Source organism: Trichechus manatus, unplaced genomic scaffold (assembly GCF_000243295.1).
Source record: "Trichechus manatus latirostris isolate Lorelei unplaced genomic scaffold, TriManLat1.0 scaffold00291, whole genome shotgun sequence".
Lineage (NCBI taxonomy): Eukaryota > Metazoa > Chordata > Mammalia > Sirenia > Trichechidae > Trichechus > Trichechus manatus.
Genome location: NW_004444227.1, coordinates 1,099,411 through 1,119,298, shown reverse-complemented (window position 1 = coordinate 1,119,298; position 19,888 = coordinate 1,099,411).

Genomic DNA, 19,888 nt, shown 5'->3' with positions numbered 1-19,888 from the left:
GGCAGATAAGCTGACAGCTCAAGTCCCCAGAATGGGAGATGAGACGACAGGAAGCAGCCGCAGGATCCAGAGAGAGCACAAAGCCAGAGCGTCAGCTTACATACAGATGTGGCCACACCCCCAAGGAGACTACCTTTCATCTGATTGGCTACTCACAGTATATTCAATCACGGGAGAGATTACATTAAAACACTGAGAATCATGGCCCAGCTAAGTTGACACATAATCTTAACCATCACAGTGTTTTAGCATTGATTTATTTTTGTGACTTCGCTATCTGTGTTGATATTTGGTTGCTGTGTCCTGTGTTCTAGTCTTGGGTTGTTATATGATGTTATTGATTTTCAATCCCAAGGGCTCCCTTTAATATTTCTTGTAATTTTGGTTTGGTTTTTGCAAATGCCCTAAACTTCTGTTTATCTGGAAATGTCCTAATTTCACCATCATATGTGAGAGACAGTTTTGCTGGATATACAATTCTTGGCTGGCAGTTTTTTACCTTCAAGGCTTTATATATGTCATCCCATTGCCTTTCTGCATGGTTTCTGCTGAGTCGTCTGAGCTTATTCTTATTGACTCTCCTTTGTAGATGACTTTTCATTTATTCCTAGCTGCTCTTAAAATTCTCTCTTTATCTTTGATTTTGGCAAGTTTGATTATAATATGTCTTGGTGACTTTCTTTTGGGATATACCTTATGTGGGGTTTGATGAGCATCTTGGATAGATATCTTGTCATCTTTCACAATATCAGGGAAATTTTCTGCCACCAAATCTTCAACAATTCTCTGTATTTTGTTATCAGCCCCTGTTCTGGTACTCCAATCACTAGTAGGTTTTTCTTCTGGATAGAATCCCACATAATTCTTAGGGTTTCTTCATTTTTTAAAATTCTTTTATCTGATTTTTCCTCAAATAAGTTGATGTCAAGTGTTTTATCTTCAATCTCACTGTTTCTGACTTCCATTGTCTCAGTTCTGCTCCTATGACTTTCTATTGAGTTGTCTAATTCTGGATTTCTGTTTGGTGTCTTTCTATGGATTCTTGCAGCCTGTTAAATTTGTCATTATGCTCTTCTCTAATCTTTTAATTTCCTCTATTGTGTGTTCTGTGTTTTGCTTAATTTCCTTCCTAATCTCTTCAAGAGTTCTGTATATTAATCTTTTGTATTCTGCCTCTGGTGATTCCAAGAAATTTTCTTCCTCTGGGAAATTTCTAGATTCTTTATTTTGGGAGCTTGCTGAAGCCATCATGGATTGCGTCTTTATGTGATTTGATATTGACTGTTGTCTCCGAGCCATCAATAAGTTATTATATTTATTTATTTTATGCTTGCTTACTGTGTCCTTGCTTCTTGTTTTATTTTGTTTTGATATACCCAAATAGGCTGCTCGTATGAGCTAGTTTGATTATTGGCACCTTTGAAGCTCTAATGTCCTGTCACCAGGTGGTTAGATCTGTTACTAGGTATGTGAGCTCAGGAGTCTGCCCACTCCTCCTGTATGGATTCAGCTCAGGTGCCCAGGTAGATAGCCACCAAGTGTGTGGTGTAGGCTCTCACTTACAGTCCTAGACAGGCATGGGTGATTGGTGTAGGCACAGGCATCTGGCTGCAGCAGAGGGACACACTATTGAGCAAGACAGGGGGCTGACAGCTACCCCTGAGTGTCCAGGAGGAAGGCGTATCCCTGTTCCCTAGAGCACGTATGTGGGTGGGTTTTGCAGCTGGACTATGAGCACGTAATGTTGTTAGCTGTAAGGACTGGGGGGCACCTCTTATTCATGGGGTCCTATGGCAGGAGGCTAGGTGGTGTGGGTGGAGCCACCAGTCCTCAGGCCCCTGATGCAGGTAGGTGAAGACCCTGCTTAATGGGCAGAGCAGTGTCAAATGTCACGAACCTGTCACTTCACAGCTGAAACAGTTGAAGATAGACTTCAGGTATATACCCCGTTGTTCTGCGGTAATGAGGGCCTATGCTGTTGAACTGGGCCTACACAAGTCTATGCAGCGGGAAAGGCACTCAAAGTCCGTGGATCCCTTATGCCTGTGCCTAGGCAAAGGAGCTGTGCCTACCCTGAGTTCCTGGCTTAGGGGAGCCGGCAGATTTATTTTTTCCTGTTTGTTAATTTGTTCACTCTCCGAGGCTGGGAGAATGGTTGAGGGTGCATGACAGGTCCTACTTCTGGCCCAGGGGACTCGGCAATAGCTGAAGCTGGTCCAGGACCCAGTGCAGAGTAGGGAGCGGGGAGGTAAATGGGAAAGAGGTTTTTCTCTAAGGGGGGTGTTTTTGATCTGCGCTGTAGGCCGGACGCAAGTACTTATCTTTCGCCAGTCGAGGGCTGCTTATCACTGGTTCTGGATGGCCGAGTAGACTCTCTGCTGCTGGGTCTCTCCTGGTGTGGAAAATGCCTCCCGAGTACCACTGCTTGCCTGCCTCACCACTCACGCCCAAAGTGATCCAGGCTGAAGGGCTCAGGCTCTTGCTGGGTCAGGTCTGGCAACTCCTCACTACTTCCGAACTGTCTCTCCCTCCCCCTGACATTCAGTCCGGTTCTTCAACTTTGATGTTCAGGGCTCCTACATTGTCATATATAATTGATTCACTTGTTTTTTCGGGTCTTTGTTGTAAGAGGGAACACCCAGAGCATCTGACTACTCTGACATCTTGGCCCTGCCTCAGTAATGAGCATTCTAGAAATGAAATAAAGGAAACAATTCCTTTTATAATAGCATCTAAAAGAATGAAATATCTAGGAATAAATTTAACCAGGGAGGTGAAAGACTAGAAAACTAAAAACTGTAAAATATTACTGAAAGAAATTAAAGACCCAAGTAAATTGAAGGACATTCTCTTTTCATAGATTGGAAGCCTTAATATTGTTAAGATGTCAATATTATTAAAGCAATCTATAGATTTAATGCCATCCCTATCAAAATTCCAGCAATCTTCTTTACAGAAATGGAAAACCAGTCCTCAAATTGGTATGGAACTACAAGGGGCCCCTAATAGCCAAAGCAATCTTGAAAAAGAAGAATAAAGCAGAAAGACTCACAGTTGCTGATCTCAAAACACAGTATAAAGCTACAGTAATATAAACAATCTGGTACTGATATAATAATAGACATATAGACCAAAGGAATAAGATGGAGAATCCAGAAATAAACCCATATATCTGTGGCCAACTGATTTTTGTCCAGAGTGATAAGTCCATTCAATGGAGAAAGAATAGTTTATTTAATAAATTATACCAGGACAACTGGATTTCCACATGAAGCTGGACACACACCTCACACCATATATGAAAATTAACTCAAAATGGATCAAAGATCTAAATGTTATAGCTATAACTTTAATTTTAAGTGAAATTTGATTGCAAGATACTCATGAACTCCAAAGATGCTGTTTGTCTGAAAGTCAATCACCTAACTCTCTAGCACCTTCCAAAGAATGACTCCCTCCTCCATCACACAACAGCCATTATCTTCTCTTGTCATTACATCACGCTTCAAGTACAAGCTGAATTTACTTATTTTCAAAATGTTGTTTATTACTTTTATAAACTTGTTTCATTGTCCAACTGAAATAATTTTGTCTAACCTGCTTAGGTATTCACAGTTCCTATGCGTCATACCTTTTCCTATTAGAAATAGTGGAAATATTCTATTCATTTAATAGCTATTTCCTTAACAGCAGGGTTTTCAGGAACAATCTCACACATTTCCTGATCAAGGCAGTCTTGGTCTTTTTCTTTCTGGCAAGGAAGTCATTGTTACATTGGACAACGCAGGAAGTGAGGTAAACAGAGTAGAGGAGAAATAAGAAGAATAGAGGCATCTGAGAGAAGAACAAAAGAAAACTAATATCTTAAAACAATTAAGAGGAAGCATGTTTTCATTAAAGTTCTGTTACCCAAAGGATCTCTGTGCTGATCAAGTCCTTTACCTCTACGTGCTTTTACTAAGTAAAGTTGATATTTTGGTATCACAATGTCCAGGATTTGGGCCAATTATATTAGCAGGGATTAGAGCAGAACATCTATAGAGGAATTATTTAGCTGAATCCTCCTTAGTCTGATGACATGTGATTTACAGCAGATTCTAACTAAAGCACCCTCCCTAACCTAATGGAAAAGAGAAATCATTTTAATTTCTTTTTTGGTGTTAGGAATCATAGGGCTCATACAAAACAACAGGTTGAACCTGAGAGTGACTAACAATAATAATCAGTACCAGTACCACTGACTACTCACTACATGCTAAGTATCCCATCTGTATTATCCCATTGAATCTTCACAACACCACCATAAGCCCAGTACCATTATTATCTGATTTTATAATTGAGGCCACATTAAATAACTTGCTCGTGTCACAGAGTTAGAAAGTGGTATGGAATCCAGCCAGGCTTTCCTCAGAGCTGGTTCTCGGGAAGAAAGGGATAGATGATTCAGGGAGCCCACTAGGCATTTCTGAGTAAACATTCCCAAGATACAAGGTGAGAGGAAAGCAGGGAAAGATTCTGCCTTCTCTGGAACTTGGCCATATAGCCTTGCTTCATGGGGATCTGCATAGTCTGTTTTGATGAGGTTGTCTACATCTGAATGGAGATAATCATCCTCTTGCATATCAGAGCAGCTGGTGCAGGGAAGAGGAGAGTCAGGAGACCCATGAGATGGTTACATAAGAGCCAATGGCTGTGATGGGCAGGCATTTCCTTGGATGGCATGGGGTCTTTGCAGGCAACAAGGTCACTCAGGGATGTGGGTCTCTGACATTCCCTCCCCAATAAACAGTCCTCTGCTGAGCTACCCGGGAACTGTAAATTAGGGGTCAGTTGACCTAACTTCTAGCTCCAGCTCTCTCACTACTTGGAAAATTATTAATTTTGGGTGACCCTCTTAACCTCTCTGAGACTCAGTTTTCTTCTTAGTAAAGTGAGTATGTTAGACTAGGTAAATTTGAAAGTTCTAATAGTCTGTAATTATTCCCTCAGACCTTTATTATTTCACTAAAGTGAAAGGAAGGAATGATGAAGTAAAAGAGCTGAACAGAAGATTTCAAACGGCATCTCGAGAAGACAAAGTAAAGTCTTATAATGAAATGTGCAAAGACCTGGAGGTAGAAAACTGAAAGGGAAGAACATGCTCCGCATTTCTGAAGCTGAAAGAATTAAAGAAAAAATTCAAGCCTTGAGTTCCAATATTGAAAGATTCTATGGGCAAAAAATTGAACGACACAGAAAGCATCATAAGAAGATGGAAGAAATACACAGTCACTGTACCAGAAAGAATTGGTTGAAGTTCAACTGTTTCAGGAGGTAGCCTATGATCAAAAACTGATGGTAATGAAGGAAGAAATCCAAGCTGCACTGAAAGCATTGGTGAAAGACAAAGCTCCAGGAATTGATGGAATACCAATTAAGATATTTCAAAAAATCAATGCAATGCTGGAAGCACTCACTTATCTATGCCAAGAAATTTGGAAGACACTTACCTGGTCCACAGACTGGAAAAGATCCATATTCGTGCCCATTCCAAAGAAAGGTGATCCGAAAGAAATGAGGAAATTATCGAACAATATCATTAACATCATATGCAGCAAAATTATGCTGAAGATAATTAAAAAATGGTTGCAGTACTACATTGACAGGGAGCTACCAGAAATTCAAACCAGATTCAGAAGAGGACAGGAAATGAGGCCTATCATTGCTGACGTCAGATGGATCTTGGCTGAAAGCAGAGAATACCAGAAAAATGTTTACCTGTGTTTTTTTTTGACTATGCAAAGACATTTGATTGTGTGGATCATAACAAATTATGGATAACTTTGCGAAGAATGGGAATTCCGAAACACTTTATTGTGCTCTTGTGGAACCTGTACATAGACCAAGAGACAATCCTTTGAGCAGAAGAAAGGGATATGACATGGTTTAAAACTGGAAAAGGTGTGCACCAGGGTTATATTCTTTCACCATACATATTCAACCTGTGTTCTAAGCAACTAATCCGAGAAACTGGACTATATGAAGAAGAACTCAGAAGGAGGGGTGGAGGAAGACTCATTAACAACCTGTGATATGCAGATGACACAACCCCCCTTGCTGAAAGTGAAGAGGACTTGAAATAATTACTGATGACAGTCAAAGACTACAGCCTTAAGTATGGATTACACCTCAACATAAAGAAAACAAAAATCCTCACAACTGGACCAATAAGCAACATCATGATAAACAGAGAAAATATTGAAGTTGTAAAGGATTTCATTTTACTTGGATCCACAGTCAACACCCATGGAAGCGGCAGTCAAAAACTCAAACAATATATTTCATTGAGCAAATTTGCTGCAAAAGACCTCTTCAAAGTGTTAAAAAACAAAGATGTCGCCTTGAAGACTAAGTTGCGCCTGACCTAAGCCATGATATTTTCAGTCACCTCATATGCATGTGAAAGCTGGACAATGAAGAAGGAAGACCGAAGAAGAATTGATGCCTTTGAATTATGGTGTTGGCGAAGAGTATTGAATATACCATGGACTGCCAGAAGAACAAACAAATCTGTCTCGGAAGAAGCACAGCCAGAACGTTCATCAGAAGCAAGGATGGTGAGACTTTGTCTCATATACTTAGGACATGTTATCAGCAGGGATCAGTCCCTGGAGAAGGACATCATGCTTGGTAAAATAGCAGATCGGCAAAAAAGGAAGACCCTCAATGAGATGGATTGATACAGTGGCTGCAACCATGGACTCAAACATAGCAACAATTGTGAGGATGGTGCGGGACCAGGCAGTGTTTCTTTCTGTTGTACATGGGGTCACTATGAGTCAGAAGTGACTCGACCGCACCTGTCAAGAACAACAAATCAGTCCATTTTAGTAATAATTTTCAAAAACACTCCATAGAGGTGATTCAGAAGTTCTGCAAAAAATGAAGTACTTTCCAGTAAGAAATGAACCCATTGAGAATACCTATTTGTATATTATTATTTGAAGTAAAATTTTATTTGAAAATAAAAAAAAATTCTGTAGCTATTCAATGTGAAAATCATGTAGTAGAAAACTCTCAAAAACAAGATGAGCATTTAAGACTATACTGTCTCCATAATGCAGAAATTTTAGGCAGAACAGAATGTATGGGGGGCAGGGACCCTTAAAAGGGCCCCTTAATCATGCCAGTTGAGGCACTTCTCCTATCTACCGGGAGGTCAGACATCCCTGCCTGCCCAGCTCGGTGGGTACCATGCCCCTGGAAGAGGCTTTCCACAAGCAAAGGACCTCCTGTTACAGAAGAAGTCACTGGCTGACCAGTATGTTTGTTACCCCCTGAGGAGAGTGATTCTGCCCATGCCTTTCCTAGCACTTAAGCTGACACACATACATTTAAGAGCATTTTATGAGAAAAGAAATATCATATTAAATGTTACATAACAGTTGTGAGATGCATTCCAATTTCATAAAATTAATACGTGAAAGAAGATGAGTCATTGCAGTCAAAAACTGACAAAAAGATTTCTTTACCAGAGTCCCTGCTGTGCTGTAAGAGAGATCAGGGACCACTTTTCTATGGAGTCTTTTCTCTGTATCCAGTCATAAATCTGAGCCTGTGTCATCAGCTCACAGCCTCTCATTAAGTTTCGTATGTTTGTGTGGGAGTTGGGTTTGGTTGCTAGTAGGATGCTGTAAATTAGCTGTGTCACCTAATTAAGGGAAACCTTGCTCACAATGGCCCTTTGTGACATTTTCATCCTACTCCTTATGAGGAAATTCGCCCTGTATTAAGATGATGGCTCTTTTAACCACATCTTGTACAAAGAGCCAGGGCTCACAGTGACTAGTTTGAACAGCCAGGACCGATATTTCCACTTCTGCAATCAACCAATCAAACACTCAAGTGTGGAAAGCATAGTCAGTTAAAACTCTTTACCTTCTCCCCCTCACTATGTTTACATCCACAGAGCAGCCTCTGTACCAGATGATAGATTCATAGTTGTTGGTGAAGAAAAGGAGAAAATAAGAGAAGAAGAATTTGAAGAGATCTAGACAATACTTACGAATAATTCCCTCTTGACTCCTAAACCTTTCCATTATCATCTCTACTCCAAAAGCAGTTCTGAATGGTTAGTGGATTTCATCTGGTGCAACTCAAAATGGCTAAAACCATGAAGAAATTCAGCTCACATAACAAAAATTTCTGAGGTAGGGTGGCTCTGGACTTGCTTGATTCAGAGGCTCGTTGATGATAGCAAGCACCCAGATTCTTTTCCTCAGTCATCCTTAGCATATCAGCTGCTTCCCTTTTAATCCCAAAAAAGCTACAGGATCAAGCTTGCATCACATCTTGATAGGAGCAGAAAAGGAGACAATCTCTTCCTTGCGTCTCTTTCAGATAGCTAAGAATCTTCCCCCTCCACCCCAGAATCCCATCCCTCCAGAAGATTCTGTCCCATCTCATTTGCCAGAATTGGGTCACATGTGTATCAGTAAAATAATCACTTTGAGGGGAAATGAGACCACTGTGATTGGCTTAGATAAATCAAGATTTATCTGATAACCTGGGGAAAGGGTAGTTATTTGAACAAAATAGAGGCATGGAAGAAGGAGTGGCTGTTTGGTTACCAACTACAGTGTCTACTACAAAGATCTAGACCCAAAGTAACACCCTGAAACTTAGGGGACTGACCTGGTTCTTGAGAGGATCTGTTGAAAGTAGTTATGGAACTTATTTTTTATGTGTCAGAATTCATTTATTTTCCATCTTGTAATGATTTGTATTACGGTATATGAATGAACACTTATCAAAATATAAGAAGGTCATTATTCAAATATTCCATTCTGAACATCTGTCCAAATTCAGTTTAATATGCCCTATTAATATGAAGGAAAACCCTCGTGTCATAGTGGTTAAGAGCTATGGCGGCCAACCAAAAGGTCAGCAGTTCGAATCCACCAGGCGCTCCTTGGAAACCCTATGGGGCAGTTCGACTCTGTCCTGTAGGGTTGCTATAGGGTCGCTATGCATCAGAATCGACTCGGCAGCAATGGGTTTGGTTTGGTAATTATAAAAATAATACATGAACACTTAATATAAAAAAAATCTAACAATATATTAAGTACTTAATAACATAGAGTCAAATCTCTCCTCTATAAGACATTTGGGAATCTATCTTTTCATGGCTAGTACTCTTAACTTAATGTTTTTTACAATAAAATAATTTTGCAGCTGCCCATTAAAATATATACTCTATTCTTTTAGGATTCTCTTGGAAATATTTAGCATTTTTGTTTGCTCTTTTTAGTAAGAAGGAAATTCAATAAGTGATCTTGTAAAGTGTAGCACTTATTGTTTGACCATTAACTTATGTTGTACCTTGTCGTGTTAGTTGTTGTGTTTTATGGTTATTTCCAAGTGTAATTATTTTTTTTTAAATGAGATTTTTGATTTATTTTCATTCTAGGGTAGTTTTTAGGCTTGGAAATACAATATACTGATTTCTTTGTTAGGTAATTTGAGCTTTATGGGTAAGTGGGGAAAAATATAGTAGGCTTCACGACAGTCTCTAGTGCAGGTGCTCACCTTACTTGGTCCCTCCTTCCTCCTTTCTTCACTTGGCCTCAAGGACATCTCACTCTCTTGGATTCTTGACTTGCCCAAGTTCTATTGAATGATAAGATGTTTTGTTATCCTAAAGAGGTTTAGCAGGATGAGGTCTCCCTCACTCAGTCTATTCTTCACCCCCTTGTCATTTTTAAAAAATATAGACCTGGCCATGTCACTGTCCAGCTCAAATAACACAGTGGCATTCCAACCTATTCCTAAGCCACCTTTCTCTTCATGTCTGGTTTCTTTTATACATGAATGTCCAGGAATATACATTTCAGTTTCTCTTCTCTTTGCTATGTCTTGAATGCCCTTCTTTACTGTGTCTGCTTGCTAAACTTCTACACATCCTTCAAGACCCAAATCAATTAGCATGTCATCCCTAGCTTTTCATTTCCCCTTCATTTGCATTTCCATAAATATTGCCATCATTGCTCTCAAATCTTTCCATTGCTATTAGGGCCTTCTGACAAGCTTCCCTGCCTCTTCTTTTCTCCCTCCACTCCTGTCTCCACACTATAGACTGATAGTTCTAAAGTACTAATCTAATCATGTCCCTCACTTGTTTAGTATCCTTCATTGGCTACCAATAGTGCCCAGGATGAAGCTCCTCGAAATGGCTCATAAAAGCCCATGTTGATCAGTGTATCTCTTCACCTCACACTAAATGCTCTGCCATACTGAACTATCTGCAGTGTATAGTACAGCATGCTCTTTCTCATCTACTTGATCCGTGCAAATTGTGTTGCCTATGCCTGGAATGCTATCCCTCTCCACCTCTTCATCCTTCAGGTCTGAGCTGCCTGATTTTGCCCCCCAAGTCTTGCTTGGTACTCTAGCAAAAATTGTTGTTGGTGTTAGGTGGCGTTAAGTTGATTCCGACTCACAAGGACCTTATGTATAACAGAACAAAACACTGCCCAGTTCTTCGCCATCCTTGAAATATGCCTTGAAAAAACTATGGGGCAGTTTTACTCTATCACAAGAGGTCACTACGAGTTGAAATCAACTAAATGGCACCTAACAATAACAACAATATGTTGATATCACAGATATAATATTTGAACAAGTCACTTGAAATTACAGAGATAGTCTTTACTAGGGTGTCCATACATCCCTTGGACAGTCCTAGTTTATGTCTATTATCCCAATAAAAGCACCCCCTTTCACTCTCAAAAGTGCCCTGGATTGGACAATAGATTAGACAGTTTCTGTAGCCCTTTCTGACATTAGTAGTGTTACATAATATAGAAACATTTACATATATGGTCTTATTTGAGTACTTTAGAACACATTCCAGTTAGAAATGTACTTTTTCCCATGATAATGTAGAAAAGTAGAATTCTTTTAGTCACTGCCCATTTTTTCACACAGTACGCTAAACAGTTACATAGTTAGTGAATATAACTTCATCATATTTATACTTGCCTTTATTTTCTTCAACCCTGAATCAAGATTAGGAGTCATAGTATTGGATGCCAATGCTCTCAGTGAATAAAGAATTGTGAGATCAGGTATTCAGAAGCCATTTCTTTTACTCTTGTATCAACTCCCTTTCTAGGTGTCATATCTAGGTAGGCTGTGGTATGTGGTCGTCTATCAACACTGACCCAAACACACCTTTTCCAGTCTATAGCACTTCTCGCAAATGAATTTTACATTAATGAAAAATCTTTTTTCTACAGTAGCTTGGACTTTCAGTGATAAGTGAGACAAACGTCATCAGGCACTTTTCCTTCATATACATTGTGGTTGTTTTTGCTGTTGTTGTTGAGTCCTGTGGAGTTGATTCCAACTCATAGTGACCCCCATGTGACAAAGTAGAACTGTCCCAAAGGGTTTTCTGATCTGTAATCTTTACAGAAGCAAATCTCAAGGTCTTTCTCCCACACAGCCACTGGGTGGGTTTGAACAACCAACCTTTTGGTTATCAGGTGAGCACTTAACTGTTGCACCACCAGACTAGTGCTGATTCATACTTAGCATATTAGTGGTTTTACTGATAAAATATATAACATTGCGGTGTAGTAAATTACTTTAATATGGCCGTTCTAGCCATGGTCTTTGTAACTCCCACAAAATGATTGAGTGGGACTATGCAAATAAAGTGCCTATGGCCCACCAAGGGGATTGGACAGCTTACTAATAATGCAAATAAGATGCAAGAAACCCTTAAGGGGGTGGGACCATACAAATAAGGTGTACAGAACTCCAACAAGGGGATTGGTCAGTTTTGCCATCCCGCTAGGCTTAAAGGCAGCCAATCCCAGAGGTGAAAAGGGGGGACCACACTACCATCAAGAAGAGCCAAGAGTGGAGCACGTCTTTTGGACCCGGGTTCCCTGCACTGAGAACCTCCTAGACCCAGAGACAGAGAGAGTAGTAACACTGAAAAAGGCATGAGATGGTGAGAAGATGCAGCAAGCACAACAGAATCTAGTGACAGAGAAATGGCAGCAGCAGAACCATGAGACCACCATGAAACAGCCCAGCGGGCTTTCTGGCCCATGGAGCCAGGAGGCCTCAATGGGCTTGTCAACCTAGAGAGCAAGAGAGCTGGGCACCTCCAGGCCGGAGGCTTGCTGGAGGAGTAGGGTGCCTCCAGGCACTTGTTGGCAGAGCTAAAGAGCTTTGTAACACCTGCTGAAGCAGAGCAGAGGCCAGGCGGAGAGGCTGAAAGGTCGAGGAGCTGAGGGGCTGAGAGGCTGAGGGCCAAGAGCAGAGAGAGAGGCCTACCTGCAGGCATGGCTGAAAAGCTATCCTGACCAAAGAATTTTATCCTGAGTCATTCCTGATCCTGAATTGTAACCTGTTACTTTCCTAGTAAGCCCCATAACTGTGACTATAGTCTGAGTTCCGTGTGGCCATTTCAGTGAATTATCAAATCTAGCAGAAAAGTAGAGAGCACCATGGGAAGGACAGCTGGTGTCAGAATTGGTTAAAAAGCTAGAGGGTGGGATATGTTTGACCTGCCACTCATAGGAACTGGTCTTGGGCTGATGCTGATGGTGATTCTCCTTCTTCCTTGTGAAGTTAGAGGAAGTCAGATGCTCCCATTGAGCCGTTTTTACAAACATGTACGTGTGACAGTGATTCCACACGGTATGCCATTGTTATTATGTGACATCAAATGGTTCTATTTAGTAAAGGAATTATCTCTAATAGTTCTTTTTGTTTTCTCTCAAGCACTGTCTTTTTTTGTCTTTTTAAAAAAAATTGTACTTTAGATGAAGGTTTACAGAGCAAATTAGTTTCTCATTAAACAATTAATACATATATTGTTTTGTTACATTGGTTGCCAATCCCATGACATGTCAACACTCTCCTCCTGTCGACCTTGTGTTCCCCGTTACCAGCTTTCCTGTCCCCTCTGCCTTCTCGTCCCTGCCCCTGAGCTGGTGTGCCCATTTAGTCTCGTTTTGTTTTATGGACCTGTCTAATCTTCGGCTGAAGGGTGAACCTCAGGATTAACTTCAGTACTGAGTTAGAAGGGTGTCCAGGGGCCATATTCTTGGGGTTTCTCCAGTCTCTGTTAGACCAGTAAGTCTGGTCTTTTTTTTGTGAGTTAGAATTCTGTTCTACATTTTCCTCCAGCTCTGTCTCGGACCCTCTATTGTGTTTCCTGTCAGAGCAGTCAGTGGTGGTAGCCGGGCACCATTTAGTTGTGCTGGATTCAGACTAGTGGAGGCTGTGGTACTTGTCATCCATTAGTCCTTTGGACTAATTTTTCTTTGTATCTTTGGTTTTCTTCATTCTCCCTTCAAGCACTGTATTTGTGGATTGTATGGCTTACAAGTACTTTTTTGATACATTTAGGTATTAGTTAATGTATATAGATAGTTATCAAATCTACTCAGTAATAATAGTTGCCTTCCAGTTGATTCCAACTCATGACGACCCCACGTGTATCAGAGTAGAACTGTGCTCCACAGGGTTTTCAATGGCTGATTTTTCAGAAGTAGATTGCCAGGCATTTCTTCTGAGGTGTATCTGGGTGGATTCAAACCTCCAACCTTTTGGTTAGCAGCTGAGCTCATTAACCATTTGGACTACCCAGAGACTCCTTTTATTTTTATATCTACTTTACAAACTTGTAAGCAATAATATGACCTGTGTCTATATTTGTCTATAATGAAGAGTAAAATTATAAATAATGTCTTAGTAATATTGGTCTCTGCTTTTAGTGACAAAAACAAAAAACAAAAAACAGTTGCTATCGAACTGATTCCAACTCGTTGTGATCCCGGGTGTGTCAGACTAGAATTGTGCTCAATGTCTGATTTTTCTTTTTTAATTTCGTTGTGTTTTAGGTGAAAGTTTATAGCGCAAATTAGTTTCTCATTCAAGAATTTATACACACATTGTTTTATACACAAAAATTTATACACAATTGCATTGGTTGCAATCTCCACAATGTGTCAGCACTCTAACCCTTTCCTTTTACACCCCGGGCTCCCTGTGTCTGTTCATCCAGTTTTCCTGTCCTTTCCTGCCTTCTCTTCTTTGCTTTTGGGTAGGTGTTGTCCATTTGGTCTCCTATACTTTGATTGAACTAAGAAGCACATTCCTCATGTCCGTTGTTTGTTTTATAGGCCTGTCTAATCTTTGGCTGAAAGATGGACTTCAGGAGTGGCTTCAGTTCTGAGTTAGCAGGGTGTCTGGGGGCCATAGTCTCAGGGGTTCCTCCAGCCTCCGTCAGACCAGTAAGTCTGGTCTTTTTTTGTGAATCTGAATTTTGTTCTACATTTTTTTCCTGCTCTGTGTGGGACCCTCTACTGTGACCCCTTTCAGAGCAGTCGGTGGTGGTAGCCAGGCACCATCTAGTTCTTCTGGACTCAGGCTGGTGGAGGTTGTGATTCATGTGGTCCATTAGTCTTTGGACTGATATTGTCCTTGTGTGTTTGGTTTTTTTCATTCTCCTTTGCTGTGGACAGGATGGGACAAATAGATGGCTGCTCACAAGCTTTTAAGACCCCAGACACTACTCACCAAAGTAGGATGTAGAACATTTTTTTTATGAACTGTGTTATGCCAGTTGACCTAAATGTCCTGCTAGACCATGGTCCCCAGCCCACAGCCCCAGTAACTTGGTCCCTCGAGGTATTTGGATGTGTCTAGGAAGCTTCTATGACTTTGCCTTGGTCAAGTTGTGCTGACTTCCCTTATATTGGGTTGCCTTTCCCTTCACCAAAGTTACCACTTGTCTACTATCTAGTTAGTGATTTCCCTTCCCCACCCCACCCCTCCCTCGTAACTATCAAAGCTTGTTTTTTTCTGTATTTGAAAGTTTTCTTGAGTTTTTATAACAGTGGTCTCATGAAATATTTGTCGTTTTGTGATTGACTTATTTCACTCAGCATAATGCCCTCCAGATTCATCCGTGTTGTGAGATGTTTCACAGATTCACCATTGTTCTTTATCGTTGCGTACTATTCCATTGTGTATACGCATCATAATTTGTTTATCCACTCATCTGTTGATGGGCTCTTAGGTTGTTTCCATGTTTTCTTTTTTGCTATTGTGAATAATGCTACAATGAACATGGGCGTGCATATGACTATTCATGTGACAGCTCTTATTTCTCTAGGATATATTCCTAGGAATGGGATTGCTGGATCCTATAGTATTTCTATTTCTAGCTTTTTAAGGAAACACTATATTGTTTTCCAAAACTGTTGAACCATTTTGCATTCCTACCAGCCATGCATAAGAGTTCCAATCTCCCTGCAGCCTCTCCAACATTTGTTATTTTCTGTTTTTCTGATTAGTGCCTGCAATGTCATGGTGAGATGATCTTTCATTGCAGTTTCAGTTTGCATCTCTCTAATGGCTAATGATCTCCAGCATTTCCTCATGTGTCTGTTTGCCACCTGAAAGTCTTCTTTGGTGAAGTGTCTGTTCGTATCCTTTGCCCATTTTTTAACTGGATTATTTGTCTTTCTGTTGTTGAAGTATTTTATACATTTTAGAGATTAGACCCTTGTCAAAAATATAATAGCCAAAATTTTTTCCCAGTCTGTAGGTTCTCTTTTTACTCTTTTGGTGAACTCTTCTGACGAGCAGAAGTGTTTAATTTTAGGAGCTCCCAGCTATCTAGTTTATCTTCTGCTGTTTGTGCATTGTTAGTTGTGGTTTGTATTGTATTTATGCCATGTATTAGGGCCCCTGGCATTGTTCCTATTTTTTCTTCCATGACATTTATTGTTTTAGGTTTTATATATAGATATTTGAACCCTTTTTAGTTAGTTTTTGTGTATGATGTGAGGCATGGATTCTGTTTCATTTTTTTACAGGTGGGACATTCAGTTATGCCAGCACCATTTGTTAAAGAGACTGTCTTTTCCTCATTTGATGGACTTTGGCCCTTTATTAAACATCAGCTGTCTGTAGGTGGATGGATTTATGTCTGGGTTCTCAATTCTGTTCCATTGGTCTATGTGTCTGTTGTTGTACCAGTACCAGGATGTTTTTTACTACTGTGGCTATATAGTAGATTCTAAGATCAGGTAGTGTGAGGCCTCCCACTTTGTTCTTCCTCTTCAATAATGCTTTACTTACCTGAGGTCTCTTCCCTTTCCATATAAAGTTGGTGATTAGTTTTTCTACCTCATTAAATAATGCTGTTGGAATTTGGATCGGGATTGCATTGTATCTGTAGATCATTTTGGGTAGTATTGACATTTTCTTCCTGTTTCTGCAGGCTCCTTTTGCTGTTCTCTTTCTATTTGTTCGAGTTTTAGGGTTAATATTTTTATTTTCACCCTTTCTTCTTTTTTGATGTGTCTTTTTATTGCTACAAATTGACCTCTAAGCACTGCTTTTGCTATATCCCAAAGGTTTTGGTAAGATGTGTTTTCATTCTCATTTGATTCTGTGAATTTTTTTATTCCATCCTTGATTTCTTCTATTACCCAGTATTTTTTAAGCAAGATGTTCAGTTTCCATGTATTTGATTTTTTTCCTTGCTATTCCTGTTATTGATTTCTACTTTTATGGTGTTATGATCAGAGAAAATTTTTTTGACGTTTTCAATTTTGTTGAGGTTTGCTTTGTTGGAATGACTGATATTTTTTAAAGTAGAATGCCAGGGCTTTCTTCCAAGGCACCTCTGGGTGCTCTCGAACCTCCAATCTTTTTGTTAGAAGCTGGACGTGTTAACTGTTTGCACCACCCAGGGACTCCTAGTGACAAAATATATTGATTCATTCCTGAAATGCATTATTTAGGGCTTGGCCTGGAAAAACTTCATTAGTTTATCAGAGAGGTTGCTCTTTATTATTTGAAAATTATGGGGAAGCTCTGAGGCTTCATACCACTGTTTGAGAAAATTTTAATACAGTGTATTAGGGAAAGGGGTAAATGTATTATCGACCCCCAAAAATTTATTTAATATTTTCATCACTGTATGTACTTCCCTTTTGCACTTTTGTTTTTAGGCTGCAAGTGTGAAATTATCTCATTTGCAGATCACCTTTAGCCAGAGCATACAGGTTCCCATTCTATATTTGCACTGAGGTTCTGATCATCATTTACAATTATGACATTTTTCTGAATTCTTATACTTATGATGCATTTTTATTATTATTTTTCATTTCAGAAAACCATTTTGAGCCTCAGGTCCATTTTTGTCAATTAGAGAAATAATAAAACTAATAATAATGTTAGATATGAGCTGAGTATTCTGGTAAAGCATAGTGGAAGCTTTAAGAATGAATTAATTGTTAAGACTATAACAGCATTTCTGTGAAAATCACAATTAATATTATATTTCAAATGTGTGAACTGTGTATTGAACAAAAGCCTCATTGCTTTCTCTGTGAACCTGCCAGGGGACTAGCAGTGTTCCGTGGACCACATTTTTAGAACAGTGCCTCAAAGGGTAGGTCCACCAATTGCTTACATGTTGACCTCTGGTGGCCAGAAAGGCATAATTTTCTCCAAAAACAATAGGACTTGAAAGTCATTCTTCTGGGTGTCATGCTAAAATGCCACATTAGTACAAGAAAACCATGTCCTCAAATGTGTTCCAGCAAAGGAGATTGTCCAAGTTTCCTTGGTTACAACAGTGGCATTTCACAATCCTTGCAGCCTGGAAGCTCCCTCTACACTGCAAGAACAGAGAATGCTCTACCAAACAGACATTGATATTAGTCACCAGTAGCAACTAAGGAACATATAAAGCACAGAACACTGCGAGGTTTAACTACAAAATAGTGACACTGGTTTTGCAAATCTATACAAGAAAACCAGTCTTGTTAAAACAATCCATTCATTCATTCATTTATTGATTCCTTCAATGAACATTTGTTGAATGACTATTTCTCTCTGTTCAAACTTACTACAACTTTTGCCCTTACTCTCCCCACCCCATCTTATTTACCCCATCAATTAAGTTTTTCCACCAGGTTCTGAGTCTCAGCTTTTAATTTTTTTTTTTTTTTAGCTGAGATATAACTTACATACAGTGTATGTTCAGATTTTAAGTATACCATTCAAGTAGTTTTGACAAACGTGTATCAAGATGCAGTACATTTCTATCAATTAAGTTTTAAACTATAATTATTATATATTTAATATGAGGAAGTCTTTTCTGAATCATTTAAAAATCTACTTGGTCACGTATTTACCTATTGCCGTTGAGTTGATTCTGACTCACAGCGACCCTACAGGACAGAGTAGAACTGCCCCATAGGATTTCCAAGGCTGTAACCTTTACAGAAGCAGATTGCCACATCTTTCTCCCATGGAGCGGCTGGTGGGTTCAAACCACCCATCTTTCAGTTAGCTGCTGAATGCTTTCACCACTGCACTACCAGGTCTCCTTGGTCATATATTTAGGTCTCTTAAATTCATTGACATAAATTCATTAGACATAGTTAAAGAGAGAATTACTGGACTAGAAAACAGGTTTAAAATTTTACCTAAGTGTAGCACATACGCACAAAGAAATGGAAACTATAAAAAACAGATTAAGAGATACCAAGGGTATAGGGAAATGATCTAACATGCATCTTATCAGAGATTCATAAAAATTTTTGAGAGAAGTAAGGGAAAGACAATTTTCAAAGCAACGAATATCATTTCATCCAGAAATGGTAAAAGAAATAAATCTGTACATTCTAAAAGCCTAATAAATTCTAAACAGGGAAAATAATCAGCAACTCAACTTTCATACACTGTAGTGAAATTGAAGAACTCAGAAAAAGAGAAGACATTTTAAAGGATTGAGGGAGAAAAGACTGATTACCTATAAAAAAATGGTAAATAAACTCACAGAAAACTTTCCAGTAGCAATTATGAAAGCTAGGAGGTAGAGGAAAAAGAGGCTCACTTAAATTCTAGAAATAAGAAAAACAATTCTATTATTGTTAGATGGAAGATTTAAGATGCAAGGACAAGAAGAACAAAGAAAATAGTGTCTATGTCAGTATATTTAAACCACACTTAACTATGTAGAACAGCAGCAACTACAATAATCTCTAATTTTAAAACAAAAACAAGATAGAATTTAAATCCTGGACCAGAGAGTTAAATCATTATAAGTTCCCTGTATTAGGTGGAAGATAAAGATATTAACATCAGACTTTTTAAAATAAACTTTATTTTGGAAAAATTTTTGAGTTACATAAAAGTTACAAAGACAGTACAGAGAATTCCTGTATAATCCTTACCATTAATGTTTTCATTTCACATTGTACATTTGTCAAACCCAAAAAACCAACATTGGTACATAACTATTAATTAAGCTCAATATTTTATTTGCATTTCATCGGTTTTTCCATTAATGTCCTTTTTCTGTTTCAGAATCTAATCCAGAAATATAATCTAGTTACATTTATTCATCATGTTTTCTTAGTCTCCTCTGATCTTTGACCATTTCTTAGCCTTTCCTTATTTTCCATGACCTTGAGAGCTTCGAGGATTATTGGTCATGCTTAGACTAGGGTATGGTTCTTTCTGGAAAGAATACCACAGAGGTGAAGTATTCTTCTCATCACATCGTATCAGGGCTACACGATATCCAAATGATATCATTGGTGATGCAAACCTTTACTACTTCCTCTCTTGGGTAAAGTAGTACCTGCCATGTTTCTCCACTGAAAAGTTGCTATTTTTCCCTTTCCACACTCTATTCTTGGATGCACATCACTAAGTCCAGCCCATACTCAAAGCCGGGGGAACTTAGCGTCACCTCCTACAGGGAAGAATATCTAACACACATTATTTGGGATTCTTCTGTAAGGGAGATTTGTCTTTTCTCCATTTATTTATTTACTCCATCACTTATGTATATCAG